At 52.5% G+C, this 16159-nt stretch overlaps 1 protein-coding gene across 1 annotated transcript in view; it reads right to left on the bottom strand.

The window, feature by feature from the left end:
* Nucleotides 1–16159, bottom strand: part of LOC149360687 (uncharacterized) — a 79314-nt gene that overhangs the window by 24841 nt on the left and 38314 nt on the right. The window lies entirely within an intron of this gene.

Raw genomic sequence — 16159 nt, 5'->3', positions numbered from 1 at the left:
GCAAATGTGACCGCTGCTGTGTCTTCTATTTAGTGGTTTTTGAGGAGAGGAAATGACGCAGTAACTTTCTCACATTTCGGTGGACACCTCAACCTTCCATACGGGAAGGGATAAAGGAGGGAGTAAAAGAAGGAAGGGATAAAGAGATGCCGTAATGGGGGGCTCCGGAATAATTACGACCAACTGGCGGATCTTCAGCGTCCACTGACAGCGCTCAGTACACGGGCGCCTTTTGCATTTCGTCTCCATCTAAACGGGTATAGAACATTTATCGACTATATAATAGAGTTGGGGAGGAAGACAAAGAAGTTGTTCTTACTAGAACGTTGCCTTCACGCCTCTGCAGTTTTTTTGCAATTTGTGCTATAACCAGGGAGGCGCCGCTCCCTTTCACATACGGCGATGGAAGTGGAGGCTCATGGGCCTCCCTTGGAACCCGGCGGGTCGGCAGCGGCCGCCCAGAGGAAGCGTCTCTACCATCTCAGTGACGCAAGTAGCCAGGCTACCGAGGTGTACTCGGCGGCCAGTGAAGACTCTTCGACGGACGACGGGTTCGTACCAGTCCTCAGCAAGAAGGCCAAGCGAAGACTGCGCCGACGTGAGGAGTCGTCCTCATCAAGCACATCTACAGTCATCAAGACGCGAGGTCCCCCGACGCATACCATCTTATTTGTGCCTGAAACGCCAACCGGAAACCTCAACCACCTGAACAGGCAAGCCACGTCTATGTTCCTTGAGAGCCTCGTGCCTGGGGGGATTAAAGACGTGCGAGTCAACCCTTACAAGAACATTATCGCCATTGATGTCACGGAGCGCAGCGCACTGCAAAGTCTGTCCGCCGTTACCAAACTCGGCGACATCAGCGTACGCTCCCATATCCTCCAAGACAGCGGCACTACAGCAGGCGTCATTTACAACGTCGACATTTCCATCGCTGACGCTGATTTGCCTATTTTAATCAAGCCAGCGTCCAACAGCATCTCTATAATGGCAGTTCAGCGCCTTGGAAGATCTCAGTGCATCTAGCTCACATTCCAGGGCGACTGCATACCGTCGTATGTGAAAGTTGGGCATTTTCGCCACCCAGTTCGACCTTTCGTGCCCAAGCCACTGCAATGTAGAAAGTGCATGAAGATCGGACACGTGAGTGGCGTCTGCAAGAACAACATTGTGTGCTCTAGATGCTCTGATGCACATTGCGGCGACGTTTGCCGTGCGACTACCCTGAAGTGTGCCAACTGCCGTGGCCCTCACGATTCCTCTTCGAAAGACTGCCCACGCCTCAAGAATGAACGAGCAGTGTTGAAACAAATGGTTCGAGACCATTCCACGCACAGAGAGGCCGCTGCTAAGGTGCGACGACGTCGGTCGCGTCGTCGAAGGTCCTCTAAGAAAGCCGTCACTTTTGACAGAGAGGTCTCTAGCACTGCTGCATCTTGTCCTCCTCCTCCGCCTGCCGTACTACACCAAGGGAGCCCGACAGTTGATGAGGCCGGACTTGCTGCATCGGCCGTTACCTGGCCGTCACTCCCGAAACCTCCCACATCCACTGGGTCAGGAAAGTCAATGCCATCTCCAAGTTCGGCGCCTACTGTTGATCCGGAGAAAGGCCAAGATCTCAGCCATGGCCAAGAACTACAGGTTATGGCAATGCTGAAGTCCATCCTGAGTGCCATCCGCGCTGTGCTGGCAGGCCTGCGTACGCCAGCGGCACAGAATGCGCTGCAAGTACTAGACGCGCTAACACCAGTCCTAGCGGCGTTACAGTAGCAGGAACAATGGCTCCCCCAGCATTAACATTTCAAAAGCAGCTGAGGCAAGCCTCTATTTTTCAATGGAATGCCCGCGGACTTCAGCCCCGAATTTCAGATATTCGGCAGTATGTTTACGTAAACAATTTCCCCATCCTTATCATTTGTGAGCCTAATGTGCCGAAGATATTGCGACTGTCAGGTTACGAGGCGTTTGCATCTCCCACGCACCGAGGGAACAGTAAAGTCATCATCTACATTCGGCGTGAACTTACATATGTGCTTCATCCAGTTCCCCCTAATAACGACAACCAGTACGTTTGTCTAACAGTGAAGAGGCGTAATCTCACGTTTACGCTTGTGGGTGCGTATTTGTCTCCATCAAGTCGATTTGACGCCGCACGACTGAGTGCCCTGATCGCGCTTACACCCGGCCCTTGGATCGTCATGGGTGACTTTAACGCTCACCACACCATGTGGGGAGGCGTTAGAATGAACATTAGGGGACGGAAACTTGTGTCCTTCGCTTCTGATCATGATCTTCAGTGTTTAAATGACGGCTCCCCAACTTATATTCGAGGGACAACTTACAGCAGCTGCCTTGACTTGGCGTTCGTTTCTCGATGCCTTATCAGCGATGTACGGTGGTTTTCGGATATTGAAACCCGCGGCAGTGACCATATCCCTACATATCTGACCATTACTGGCCTTTCCACATGCACCTCTGCCACACGCATGCGACGCATCGATTGGTCAGTGTTTCAAGCACTTATGGAAGATGCATCAAGAGAAGGTTCATCCGCAAGTTTTGAAGGGAAAGTTAAGGAGGCCATGGAGAACGCGACACGGTTATTCACCCCAATTAAAAAGTACACGGAATTCGATATGGAATTGCAGCGCCTGCGATCACTGCGGCGTAGGGCCGAGCGTAGGTACCGACGCACAAAGTCGAGCCTTGACCTCAGAGATGCGAGGCGCATGCAAAAGAAAATTCAGCGCAGAATTCAAGCAGTACAGGCACAACGTTGGAGGTCATTCTGTGAAACGCTTGATCCACGGAAACCGTTGTCACGCATCTGGAATGTAGTTCGTGGCCTTCGAACATCCCCACACCAGCTGCACCCTTTCAAGTCTCTTTCACTCTTCCAACGACGTGGCGAGGTCGAGGTAGCTGAGGATTTCTGCGCTAGGGTAGCAGGACCATCTTCCCCATCTGCGACGCTGCATTGCAGCGATGTTCCTGCTTCTCGGGATTCTCGGATGGACCTTCCCTTCTCCGTGGAGGAACTTGATTCTGCGCTGGCTTGTTGCAGACGATCATCATCGCCGGGACCCGACGGTGTGCCATACACTGCACTTGCAAACCTTGGACAAGAAGCTAGGCGTGTCCTTCTGGAGCATTACAACAAATCTTGGAATGAGGGCACAGTCCCAGACGATTGGAAGTCCAGTCGTCTAGTTCCGCTCCTGAAACCAGGGAAATCGCCTCTTGACCTGACATCATACCGTCCAATTGCGCTGGCTAGTTGTGTTGGCAAAGTACTGGAAAGGATGGTACTTACACGCATTGAGTGGTACCTGGAGCGCTACCGCATATATCCGGATATAATGTCCGGGTTTCGACGTGGACGCTCTTCAATCGACAGCGTGGTCGACCTAGTGTCATCCGTCCAGCGCCAAAAACATTTGAAGCGCTTGACCACGGCGTTGTTCCTGGATGTAAAGGGCGCATACGACAATGTAACCCACCAGGCTATTTTGGACGCTCTGGAAACTGCCGAGCTTGGTGGCCGCGTATTCTGCTGGATACGTAGTTATTTATCCAACAGATCTCTCTTTGTGCAGACAGAGGAAGGCCCAACATCTTCTCATTTCACTTCCCGTGGAGTCCCGCAGGGTGGAGTGCTCAGCCCAACACTGTTCAACCTTACACTTGTCGGGCTTGTCGATATACTACCACAGTCGGCGCAACTCTCAATATATGCGGATGACATCTGCATCTGGGCATCTGGAGTTACGCGCCCACAAGTTCGAGCGAGACTTCAAAAGGCGTCAAGTATTCTTGCTGCCTACCTTCGCCAGCAAGGCCTACAGATTTCAACCGAAAAGTGCTCGCTGGTTGCCTTTACACGAAAGAACATGTCTCCTTATACCGTATGCATAAACGGCACAGCAATACCCTACGTAAAGAGCCATCGGTTTCTGGGAGTAATCATCGACCGAAATCTATCATGGACCCCTCATATCTCATACATGAAAAAGAGACTGACAGCGATTTCTCACGTTCTCGCCTTTCTTGGGGGAAAGTCGTGGGGAGCGTCGGTGCGGTCGATGATGCAGCTCTACAACGCCTTATTCATGGGATTTCTTCGCTACAGCCTCCCTGTACTTGGAAATATTCGAAAAACAAACATACGAAGTCTGCAGAGCGCTCAAGCTCAAGCTCTCCGGACTTGCCTAGGATTGCCAAAATGTGCCTCTACGGCCGCATCTGTACTTATCGCCCAGGAGCATCCAATCCCTACCTACTTAACAGTTGACTCACTGAGGGCACATTTCCGGCACATTTCCCGGGTTCCCTCTCACCATCTTGCCAGTCTTCCTATTACCAGGCCGCGCACATCGTTTACAGACGTCATTGACGCACATCCCGCCATTCTGCCGTCCCAGTTTACACCTGCCTCTAGACCGTCCTCGCCACTTTGGAGCCTGCATAATCCCCGTGTGCTTCTTTCGATACCTGGCATCAGGAAGAAGATAGACTTATCGCCGACAGAACTACAACAAGTCACCCTTGAATATTTACATGAGCACCATGCAAACCGGGTGCACGTTTACACCGACGGCTCAGTGAACCCTATATCTTCTTCTGGCTCCGTCGTCATACCCGCAAGCACTACAGAAATTCGAGTTAGGACAAGTCACCGCACTTCTTCGACGGGCGCAGAACTCACCGCTCTTCGTGTCGCCATTGAATGCATCAGTCAGCAGCGCCCTCAGCGGTGGTCTATTTTCACTGATTCGAAAGCTGCCCTCCAAGGCTTACAAGCTGCTCTTCGCCGTGGAGCCCATGAACAACTGGTCGCAGAAATTCGACAGCTACATCACTCTGCCATCAACAAAGGGCATGACATTATCTACCAATGGCTACCGGGGCACAGCGGCATAGCAGGTAATCACCGCGCGGATGAGGTCGCGCGAACTGCGCACGACGACGGCGATTTTGTATCGATCCCCATTTCGAGATCGGATGCAGCGAGCAGGCTTCGCGCACTTGCGCGGGACATCACGCTTGCCGCGTGGAATTCCGGCCAATTTTGCAATTCCCGTTTACAATCCTTGGACCCAGACCTGAAGCTCCGCCTACCATCAGGCCTACCACGACGAGAAGAAACTTTGCTGTGTCGCCTCTGGCTTGGTGTAGCGTTCACCAATCACTACTCATTCTTAATCGGTATGGCTGATAGTCCTGCATGTTCCATCTGCGGGCAAGACGAGACCATAACCCACATTCTTTGTGACTGCCCTGCCTACACCACCGAAAGGCAGTCTCTCAGCCGTGCGCTGGAGCGCCTAGATACACGCCCTTTCACGGAAATGAAGATTCTCGGCCCCTGGCCGCGGCGGTCGTCGGCGGAGAAGGCCTGCAAGGCACTGCTCCGCTTCTTGAGAACTTCTGGCCTGCACAATAGGCTGTGACTTTAACGAACAGTGACGTTTTATAGTGACTTCAATTTTCTGTTACTCTCCTTTCTCTTTCTTTTTTTTTATCCCCTCACCCCCTTCCCCCCGTGTAGGGTAGCAAACCGATTATTATTTCGGTTAACCTCCCTGCCTTTCCTCTTCTATATCCTCCTCCTCCCATATAATAGAGTTCATGTAATTCGCCAACTGTTGACACCACAGCGTGCACAAGTGATCCCAAGCTAAATGGAGCAGCAATCATCTGTATACAGCCTAACTCAGTTGGCGGGCACGACAGCTAGGTCATTGTTAAAATGAAGAACACCAGAGAAAAGAGGAGTTGGTCAAAACTCACTTCCTATCACCCCGCCTGGCGTTCTTTCATAGAACAGTGCTTTACATCATGTTGAAAATTATCGGTATGTTATTAAGGGATAACTTTTGTAAAAGGAGTGCATGTGGAATAGAATCCCTGACTTTGTGAAAATATAAAAATAAACAGTCGACCAGTGCAACTAACCTAATCAAGCCTATCTTTCGGGACTATATCAAGTTAGAGGTGTATCACGAAAAAAAGGCCAGCCCCAAATTATGCTGTGTTGGAGAAAGGGAAGGGAATCCTTAAGCTGTGCCTTAAGGGTATGACGCGATAGAGTTAATGGGTTAATAGCCATAGATGCGGAATTAGTGATTCTCTACTTTACATTCATAGATCCCCGGAGTCCTCTAGCCCCTGCTGAAGCAGTGGTGCAGCAGTTATGCGATGCGCGCGCCACGGCCCTTTGATGGCAGGCGCTGTCACTAGTGGGACTTGTGTGTGAGACCTAGGCTGCTCTTGACGGAGAACCTCTCCCGACCAATCATTGGACAGCTTTAGCATAATGTTAGCGTGATAGCGGACCTAAAGGAAATAACGCTAGCGTAGCAACTTAACCCCAATAAGAGTTTTATACCGGGTGTTTTTAGAGCGCAGCTCTTTGGCGTCCGTTCCTCGGTTTCGCGTCGTCGTCGGCCTCGTAACCAGCTCCGCCCCCAATGTCACGCTTTTCAATTGGTCGAAATGCTCGTGACGTCACAGTGCGCGAATTTCAAATGGGGCCAATTGTACTTTGGCTAGTAACCATGCAACCAATCAAAGGGATCGTATAGTGATGCTGCAACTAAGTTGGACTGAGATTAGTTAATTGCTTAATTAATCAATTAGCCTAATTAATATAGAGGAGAATGAAGAGGTCAGAAGAAAAGAAAAGAAAGACGCGCGCCGCAGCGACAACAGCGTCCGCGGCAGGAGACGCTGCTGAAAAAAAACAGATAAGTACGAAGCCGCGTTCCCTCCACCACCACGCACTTCCCCACTCAGTAAGACGTTGCTCGTTTCATATACGTTGTGTCGAACATCCTAGACAGTTCCAACAATTGACAGGTTAATGACAGAACACGATGGATAGAAATACAATAATATAAATATGAAATAGCCTAATTAACCTTTCTAGTTAGACCGCATAAATCAATAAAACCGAGAACGAAATTGGTCGAGTTGGGGAATCGAACCAGGGTCTCCGGAGTGCGATACGAGCACGCTAGCCACTCCGTAATGCCAGCTGAATGGTTTGGAATGAACAAAGGCGCGTCTAGCTAATACGGCGTCTTCGTTCACTCCCATATTCCCCCTTTCCCTTACGGCGAGGTGCAGGTGTCCACCCAGATATGCGAGAGAGATACATTTCCTTTCCTCAAAAAATAAATTTACCGTCCAGCAAGGCGTACAGCCGAATTGGCGATGGCGTTCTGTGGACTCCCTGGCAGCGTTGCAAGACGCTGTCGCGTTCCACTCTTACAGGCGAAGCTTAACATGTTAACCACACATCAGTAACACACGCAGACAGCCAATGGACGCGTCATTCGCTGGCAGCACTTCATTCATCATTCACAACCACATTCTTAACGTACGCTCCCTTGCCGCACATGCCAAGGACGTACACCACGATCACATTCTGCCGCACAAGAGGCCGCTCCCAAGAGGCCGCTCCCTGAACATTCTAACGGACTCGAAAGAAACATGCAAGAGTTATACGAAGGGCAACATTAGCGGCATCGCCCTTAGGATCATCGGCGAGGCGGCAGCTTCCGCTGGAAAAACGCCTATACAGCATATCATCTGGGTGCCAGCTCACGCAGGCGTAGCAGGAAACGAAAGGGCGGACAGCCTGGCTCGAGGGCTCACTTACCGAGCAGGCTTATCGGACGCCCCGGAGTTACGGCTACTCGCGTGCGAGGGAGGCTACGCAGAGACCCTACAACTTTATAGGGCAACTAGATTGAGGTATCCACCACCACACAGAGCACTGACTAGGGAAGAGGCTGTAGGATGGCGTAGGCTACAGACGAACACTTTTCCTAACCTGTACATATACAGCAAAATGTCACCAACGCAATTCAGATCAGACTGTCCCTGGTGCGGCGGTACACCTACACTCTATCACATTACCTGGGAGTGCGAAAGAAACATAGCATTCCACAATTATCAAACACCGAGTGAGGAGCAATGGGAGAGCTGTCTCTCCAGCAGCGAGCTCGAGGTCCAGAGGGCCTTGGTACAGCACGCTGTTGAAGCGGCACGACTCAGTGGAGCCCTGGACTGAGGGCCCACCCTTGCTCGAAGACTCAAGTCGCCAGCGCCCAAGCAGGACGACCAAGAAGTCTTCATCTCCGCGAATCTCTTGAAAGAGCAATAAAAGTTTTCTCTCTCTCTCTCTCTGTGGACTCCCTGGCAGCGTTGCAAGACGCTGTCGCGTTCCACTCTTACAGGCGAAGCTTAACATGTTAACCACACATCAGTAACACACGCAGACAGCCAATGGACGCGTCATTCGCTGGCAGCACTTCATTCATCATTCACAACCACATTCTTAACGTACGCTCCCTTGCCGCACATGCCAAGGACTTACACAACGATCGCATTCTGCGCCATTCCTCTGTACTTTGCTTTGCTGAAACCTGGATGGATCCCGAAGAGCCTCTCGAAATCATAGATTTCCTATACTGCTGTGGTGCTCGCAGAGACCACAACAGAGCGGCGGGAGTCGCTATCTACTTGCGCACAGGTCTCTCTGCAATACCAGTCGAAATGTTTGGCACGTCACATGAAGTTGGCGAACTGTGCGCCGCAAAGTTGCCCAACGGCTTGCTGGTAGTAGCTGCCTACTTCGCCCCTACCGCACTCACGAAAGACGTCGTGCACTTCCTGCAACTCGCATTAACTGTCCATCGATCCACACCGATGTTAGTAGTGGGGGACTTTAATGTTGACATAAAGACAAACAGCAATTTCCTAACACTTATGCGGGAGAACATCCCGTTCCTCTCGCTCGTAACGCGTCCCACGGCTGTGACAACCTCGCGAGGCACTTGTATAGATCTCGTCTTTGAGAATCAAGCATTGCTGTACCAAGTCGAACATATATCAGTCTATATCTTTGCCTCAATCTATCGAAAAGGTGAAACAGCTTATTTGCTGCACTCAAATTTCGCATTAGGAAGTAACGTAATCGTCGGTAATTTTTTTTTAGAAGGTCCAAAATTTTTTAAAAAAGGTAAATTGCTTTAGATTTATTTTAGCACTGGGGCTATACTGGAGGCTACGGCGGGCGCCAGGCAAGAGGAAAACTGCTTTAATTAGTTCGCTGATTAACTAAATATGTTAATTAACTTTTCTAATTTTTGTTTTAGGGGGTATGTTGTATTTGCAGAATTGGAGAACGTCCTCTAAACAGTCCAACCCAGAAAAAACAATTTTAATTAAAAAATTGTCCCGCACATTACGAGGCGCTAAAAAGTCACCCTGGTAGGCATCTTCACAACGTAACTCAGCGGCGGGAGCGCTCTGACGTAGTTCACTCCGCCCTGCGCTTTACGTCACGCGTCCCGGACTGGCGGCCAGCGCTATCGCTGCTTATCTCGCTTCGCTCTGCGGCCTCACGGAATGCCGCGTTGGAACAAAAACGCACTGGCACAAAGCGCAGGGCGGAGCGAACTACGTCACAGGCGCTCACAGACGCTGTGTGACAGTGTCAAGCTGCCTAGCAGGGTGACTTTTTCTCGCTTCGTAACGCGCGCAAAAAATTTTTTCATGAAATTTTTTTTTCTTGCCTGGACTGTTTGGAAGACGATCTCCAATCCTGCTAATACAAAATATCCCCTAAAATAAAAATTAGAAAAGTTAATTAACATATTTAGTTAATCAGCGAACTAATTAAAGTAGTTTTCCTCTTACCTGGCGTCCGCCGTAGCCCTCAGTATAGCCCCAGGGTTAAAATAAACCTAAAGGAATTTGCCTTTCTTTAAAAATTTTGGACCTTCTAAAAAAAACACCCTGTATAGCGTTCCAAAGCGCTCAATGACACCTGCACTGCACGAAGACGGAAGGCGCTTTTAAAATGGTCGCCATAGCACATAAAATAATTAACACACAAACACACACACACACACACACACACACACACACACACACACACACACACACACACACACACACACACACACACACACACACACACACACACACACACACACACACACACACACACACACACATATATATATATATATATTGATACATGCATTCGAAGAGACCGAAGTAATGCATGCACTAGCAGAGGAAGAAGTTAGTTGGCTCTCGCGCGCGCGCTCGGGCCACTGAGGGACTGCCGCACACCTTGGCCAATCCCCCCACGTGGGTATGTGCCATTATAATGAGGTGAAGAAGAAGAAGAAGACTGCCGCAGTTTTGTCGTCTCAGCTCCGGTGTTCTATTTCGCGTTGCACGCTACAGTTTGGTGGAGCAGTGCTGGGTACGCTTCCCGACCTGCGTACTCTGTACAACGTCACTACGGACCTCACACCGGTTCACCAGCGACCCAGCCGCCGTGTCCGCGGAGAGTCGCCTGAATTTGGGCCCCTTCCCCCGCCAACAAGGACGACGCAGCCTCGACCGCCGAGTCCAACTGACATGGCCACTGACACCGGGACCCCGCCGCCGACCCAGCCTCTACCGTCGAGACCAATTGCCATGGCCGCTGACACCAGGCCCCTGGCGCCGATCCTTTGCCACCCACCGCGAACACCGCCATCTTTTCACGGTGACGTGTTCGAAGCGCTGAGGACTGGCTGGAGACCTTCGAGCGGGTCGCACGCTACAACGGCTGGTGCGACGAGCTCAAGCTCAATAACGTCTACTTTGCCCTGGAGGAGTCTGCTCGGACGTGGTTTGAAAACCACGAGGCTACCCTTCCCACCTGGGAGACGTTCTGCCGGAGTCTCCTGGCTACGTTCCCCAACGCTGACCGCCGGGAGAAGGCCGAAGCTGCGCTGCACTCCCGAAATCAGCGCACGAACGAAAGCGTGCGCATGTACACCGAAGACATGGCCCGTCTTTTCAAGCGCGCCGACCCCAACATGACAGAGGAGAAGAAGCTGCGCCATCTCATGCGTGGGGTTAAGCAGGAGCTGTTCGCGGGCCTCGTGCGCAGCCCACCGCGCACGGTGGCGGAATTTCTAACCGAGGCGACCACGATGGAGACGACGCTGCAACAATGAGCCCGCCAGTACAACCGGGACATCAACTGCATGGTGCCCCAAGCCTTTTCGTCGTGTCTCGGCGGCAGTGCAGACACCCTGCGCGAAATAATTCGCTGAGTTGTCCGGGAGGAACTTCAACGGATCCATCTGCCCCAGGTTGCACCTGCGCCGCTGGCAGCGCTGACCGAAGTTGTCAGGGACGAGGTCCGACAGGCTGCGCAGGCACCTCCTGTACCCGAAGCGCCGTCCCGGTTCGATGACCGACCCACGTACGCATCTCTTGTACGTCGCACGACAGGCTACGGTCCCATTACCCCAACGCCTGGCGTGAACAACATCGGCACATGTCACGCAAGCGTGCCTGGCTACGGTGTGACGACCCCGCCGACCCCCGTGAGTAACATCGCCACATATTCTGCAACCGCATCTGCTACAGCTGCGCCACGCCCTCGCAAGTCGGATTTGTGGCGTACACCGGACCACAGGCCTCTCTGCTACCACTGTGGGGAGCCCGGTCACCTCTACCGCGCCTGTCCGTACCGCGGTTTCCGTCCCGACGCACCCTGCCCTCAGAACGGCGAGCGACCGCATGAGATCGCGCAGCATCTCTGGGCACGCCAGAACCCTGCCTACTCTGGAAGGCGCGAGTTCCGTTCCCCTTCGCCTCTCCGTTATCGCCCTTCCAGCCCTGGCCGCCAGAGTAGCTCTGCTGGCCGTCGCTCGCCGAGTCCGCGTCGGGAAAACTAACACCAGCGACCTCTGGAGGCAAGGCCGCTGACGTCGGGACGTGTCAAGATCCTCCGTCGCGAAACCCTCGAGCCGACGATACCTGGACAGAGAGAGGCAGCGACAGTATCCGATATGCTGCATCCGATTTGCGTGTGACAATTGATGGCACCGAGATTACCGCGCTGCTCGATACCGGTGCTGATTATTCTGTTATGAGCCGTGTCTTTGCTGGAGAACTTAAGAAAGTTCTGACACCGTGGACGGGGACCCCCATTCGCACTGCTGGTGGCCACCTAATTTTCCCTGTGGGCAAGTGCACGGCTAAAGTTGGGATTAGTGGTTTCACGTATGTTGGTGAATTTGTCGTACTCCCCGAGTGTTCCAGAGACTTGATTCTGGGGATCGACTTCCGGCAGTCGAACGGCGCTGTGATTGACTTTCAGGAGGCACGTGTCACGTTCTCAACCAAACAGGCCGTGGCGCGCTTTGACTCCCGCGATCCCTGCAGCAACGCCCTGCGCATTGTCGAGAACGACGTTACGGTGCCGCCGCGGTGCAGTGTTCTGGTGCTCGTGCGGAATGACCTCTTTCACGACTACGAGGGCCTAGCGGACAGCCATAGTCCACTGCTGCTTAAGCGGGGACTTGCCGTTGCAAGAGGTCTCGTCCAACTACGTGACGGCCGTACCCACGTCCTCCTGACTAACTTTGCCAACGAATATCAGCACCTGGCAATGGCATGGCTATTGCCTTCCTCCACGACGTTGCTGAGGTTCCAGGTTTGTGCACCGTGGGAGGACCCACTCCGGAGTATGCTGGCCCACATCACGTTCTTCAGTCAGTCAAAATAAATCCTGCCCTGCCGTCGGTTCAGCGAGATCTTCTGTCGGACCTCTTGGCAGACTTTGCGGACTGTTTCGTTACGTGCTCGAAGGTCGGCCGAACTCCACTCGCCAAGCATCGTATCATCACTGATGAGACTACGCGACCCGTCTGCCAGCGCCCATATCGTGTTTCCCCGGTGGAGAGAGAAACCATTCAGAATCAGGTTGCCGAGATGCTTGCAGACGATGTCATTCAGCCGTCCACCAGTCCGTGGGCATCGCCTGTGGTTCTTGTAAAAAAAAAAGGACAATACTCTGCGTTTCTGCGTGGACTACAGGAAACTTAACAACGTGACCAAAAAGGACGTTTACCCGCTGCCCAGGATAGATGACGCGCTCGACCGATTGCAGAACGCCAGATACTTCTCGTCATTGCATCTTAAAAGCGGGTACTGGCAAATCGAAGTGGACGAGAGGGACCGGGAGAAGACGGCTTTCGTGACGCCTGACGGCCTGTATGAGTTTAAAGTGCTCCCATTTGGTCTGTGCTCAGCATCGGCCACGTTCCAACGCATGATGAACACTGTTTCTCCGGCTTGAAATGGCAGTCCTGCCTGGTGTACCTAGACGATGTCGTTATATTTTCGACCACCTTTGACCAACACTTGGCGCATTGTGCTACAAGCGCTCAAATCCGCGCAACTCACCATCAAAGCCGAGAAATGCCATTTTGGCTTTGAGGAACTTCGCTTTCTTGGTCACGTTGTCAGCGCACAAGGCGTTCGCCCGGACCCTGAGAAGACCGCTGCCGTCTCAGGTTTTCCACGCCCAACTGACAAGAAGTCTGTTCGCCGGTTTTTAGGCCTGTGCTCCTATTATAGGCGCTTTATTCAAGATTTCTCGAAAATCGCGGAACCGCTGAACGCACTGACCCGTGACGACACGCCCTTCCTGTGGGGAACCGACGAAGAGGCTGCATTTGTCGAGCTTCGCAGCCGTCTGCAAAGCACTCCGATACTCGGCCATTTCGACGAGCATGCTGCCACGGACATCCACACTGACGCCAGCAATGTTGGCCTTAGTGCAGTACTGATCCAGTGGCAAGACGGTGCAGAACGGGTCATCAGTTATGCTAGTCGAACAATTGCGCGTTCCGAGACCAATTATTCTACGACGGAGAAAGAATGTCTTGCAGTGATATGGGCCATCTGCAAGTTCCGACCGTACCTCTACGGACGACCCTTCCGTGTGGTAAGCGACCACCACTCCTTATGCTGGCTGGCGAGCCTCAAAGACCCCTCAGGACGCTTGGCTAGGTGGAGCTTACGTTTGCAAGAATACGACTTAACAGTAGTTTACAAGTCTGGCCGTAAGCATCAGGATGCGGACTGTCTGTCGCGCTCGCCGATCCCAATCAATACCGAAGAAACCACCGATGATTTTCCTTTCCTGGGCTCTGTTAGTACCACCCAAATGGCGCAGCTTCAGAGGGCGGACACGGAGTTGGCGCCGCTCATCGATTACCTCGAAGGCAGTGAGGCTCCCATTCCGCGTGTTTTTCTTCGAGGGCTTCACATCTTCACTTTACGGTCTGGTGTTCTCTACAAGCGGAACTTTGCCAACAGCGAAGAAGTGTTCCTACTTGTCGTACAATCACAGCTGCGGTCTGAGATCTTGAGTGCCTGTCATGATGCACCATCCGCCGGCCACCTTGGAGTCAGCCGTACACTCGCGCGGATTAGACAAAAGTATTATTGGCCCAGGTTACTCCCATCGGTTCGGGCCTACGTCAAAACATGCCGTGAGCGCCAACGTCGGAAGACTCCTCCATTGAAACCGGTCGGATTTCTTCACCCCGTCGATCCACCGAAGACCCCTTTCCAACAAGTGGGCATGGACCTCCTTGGTTCATTTCCGAAGTCTTCGTCTGGAAAGCGTTGGATAGTCGTTGCGACTGACTACCTCACACGGTACGCTGAGACCACTTCTCTTGCCAAAGGCACTGCTGCTGAAGTGGCGCAGTTCTTCGTCCACAACATTGTCTTGCGTCATGGAGCACCCGCCGTTGTTGTTACTGACCGCGGAACTGCGTTCACGGCCCGCTTAACCCAGTCCGTGATGACTCTGACGCACACGAGCCATCGACGTGCTACGACGTATCACCCACAGACAAACGGGTTGGTAGAGCGACTGAACCGCACACTAGCCGACATGCTATCAATGTACGTGGACGTCGAGCATCGAACTTGGGACACCATTCTGCCGTACGTAACGTTTGCGTACAACACCGCCCTGCAGGAAACAGCCCGACTGACCCCCTTTCAGCTTGTCTTCGGTCGCCAGGTGACCACTCCGTTGGATGCTATGTTGCCCGTCGACCATTACTGCGACTCTGACGCTGACCTCGACGTAGATACCTTCGTTCAGCGTGCTGAGGAAGCGCGTCAACTGGCCCGCCTGCGCATCCACCGTCAACAGGAGACTGACGCCGCTAGGTACAACTGTGGGCGCCGTTTCGTCAGTTATGCGCCCGGCGACCTTGTGTGGATTTGGATCCCTGTTCGTCGCCGCGGGCTCTCTGAAAAGCTGCTGCGCCAATACTTCGGCCCTTACGAAGTAGTGCGCCGCATAAGTGATGTGGCTTATGCAGTTTCTCCCGCCCCGACAGCATGTTCATCGCGCCGGTCGCACCGAACTAACTCGTACACGTTGTTCGCATGAAGCCTTACCACGACCGGCTACCTGACTGAACTGCGGTCCACTGCAGCTGTGCTCTACCCTTTCGCTGACTTTTCTCTCCTAGCCGCATCGTGTCGATGCTGCAGAAGAGGGGGGCAGTGATACATGCATTCGAAGAGACCGAAGTAATGCATGCACTAGCAGAGGAAGAAGTTAGTTGGCTCTCGCGCGCGCGCTCGGGCCACTGAGGGACGCGTGTTCGCCAACTGCAGCCGGTACAGCCAGCGATGACAGCGCCGCCCACCGGCAGGTAGCAGCCACATTAAGGCTGGTTATAAATATTCATTCAGAACGACGGCTTGACATCGTCGCTATGGCGCAGTGGATTAGAGGCACGTGTTGCGTATGGAAGGTCGGCCGTTCTACTCCGCTCTCTGTACTGTAGTTCTATTGTTTTTTTAATTTCATTTTCTTTCAACTTTTTCCCTTTTAGGTCGCAAATCGTGATGCATAGTGGCATATAACGCCGTTTAAGAGGATTTATTATCCCTTTTAGGTAAGCCGTTGTGACAATCTTCAGTCACCGTGATCAATTCACCGTGGTTTCAAGCCTTGTGGCTGTACAGGCTGCAGTTGGCGAATACGCCTGAGGGACTGCCGCAGTTTTGTCGTCTCAGCTCCGGTGTTCTATTTCGCGTTGCACGCTACAATATATATATATATATATATATATATCCCCTGTGTCCCTTGGTTTCTGTGGCTGTTGGTTTCTCTCATATTTATAACGAGCCCCTCATCCCCCTTCCCTTGTTTGCTTAATTGCTTAGCGAGGGCCTCGGTTCTGGCAGCCTTGACGCCATAGGAAGCATAAGAGGGTTCTCACACAGCTTCCACCCTCGCCGTTCGATGACGTTC

This window comes from Amblyomma mixtum, chromosome 2 (genome assembly GCF_055824585.1).
Source record: "Amblyomma mixtum isolate Tamu chromosome 2, ASM5582458v1, whole genome shotgun sequence".
Taxonomy (NCBI): Eukaryota; Metazoa; Arthropoda; class Arachnida; order Ixodida; family Ixodidae; genus Amblyomma; species Amblyomma mixtum.
Note: the sequence above shows the minus strand (reverse complement) of the source record. Positions and strands in the feature narration are given on the sequence as shown.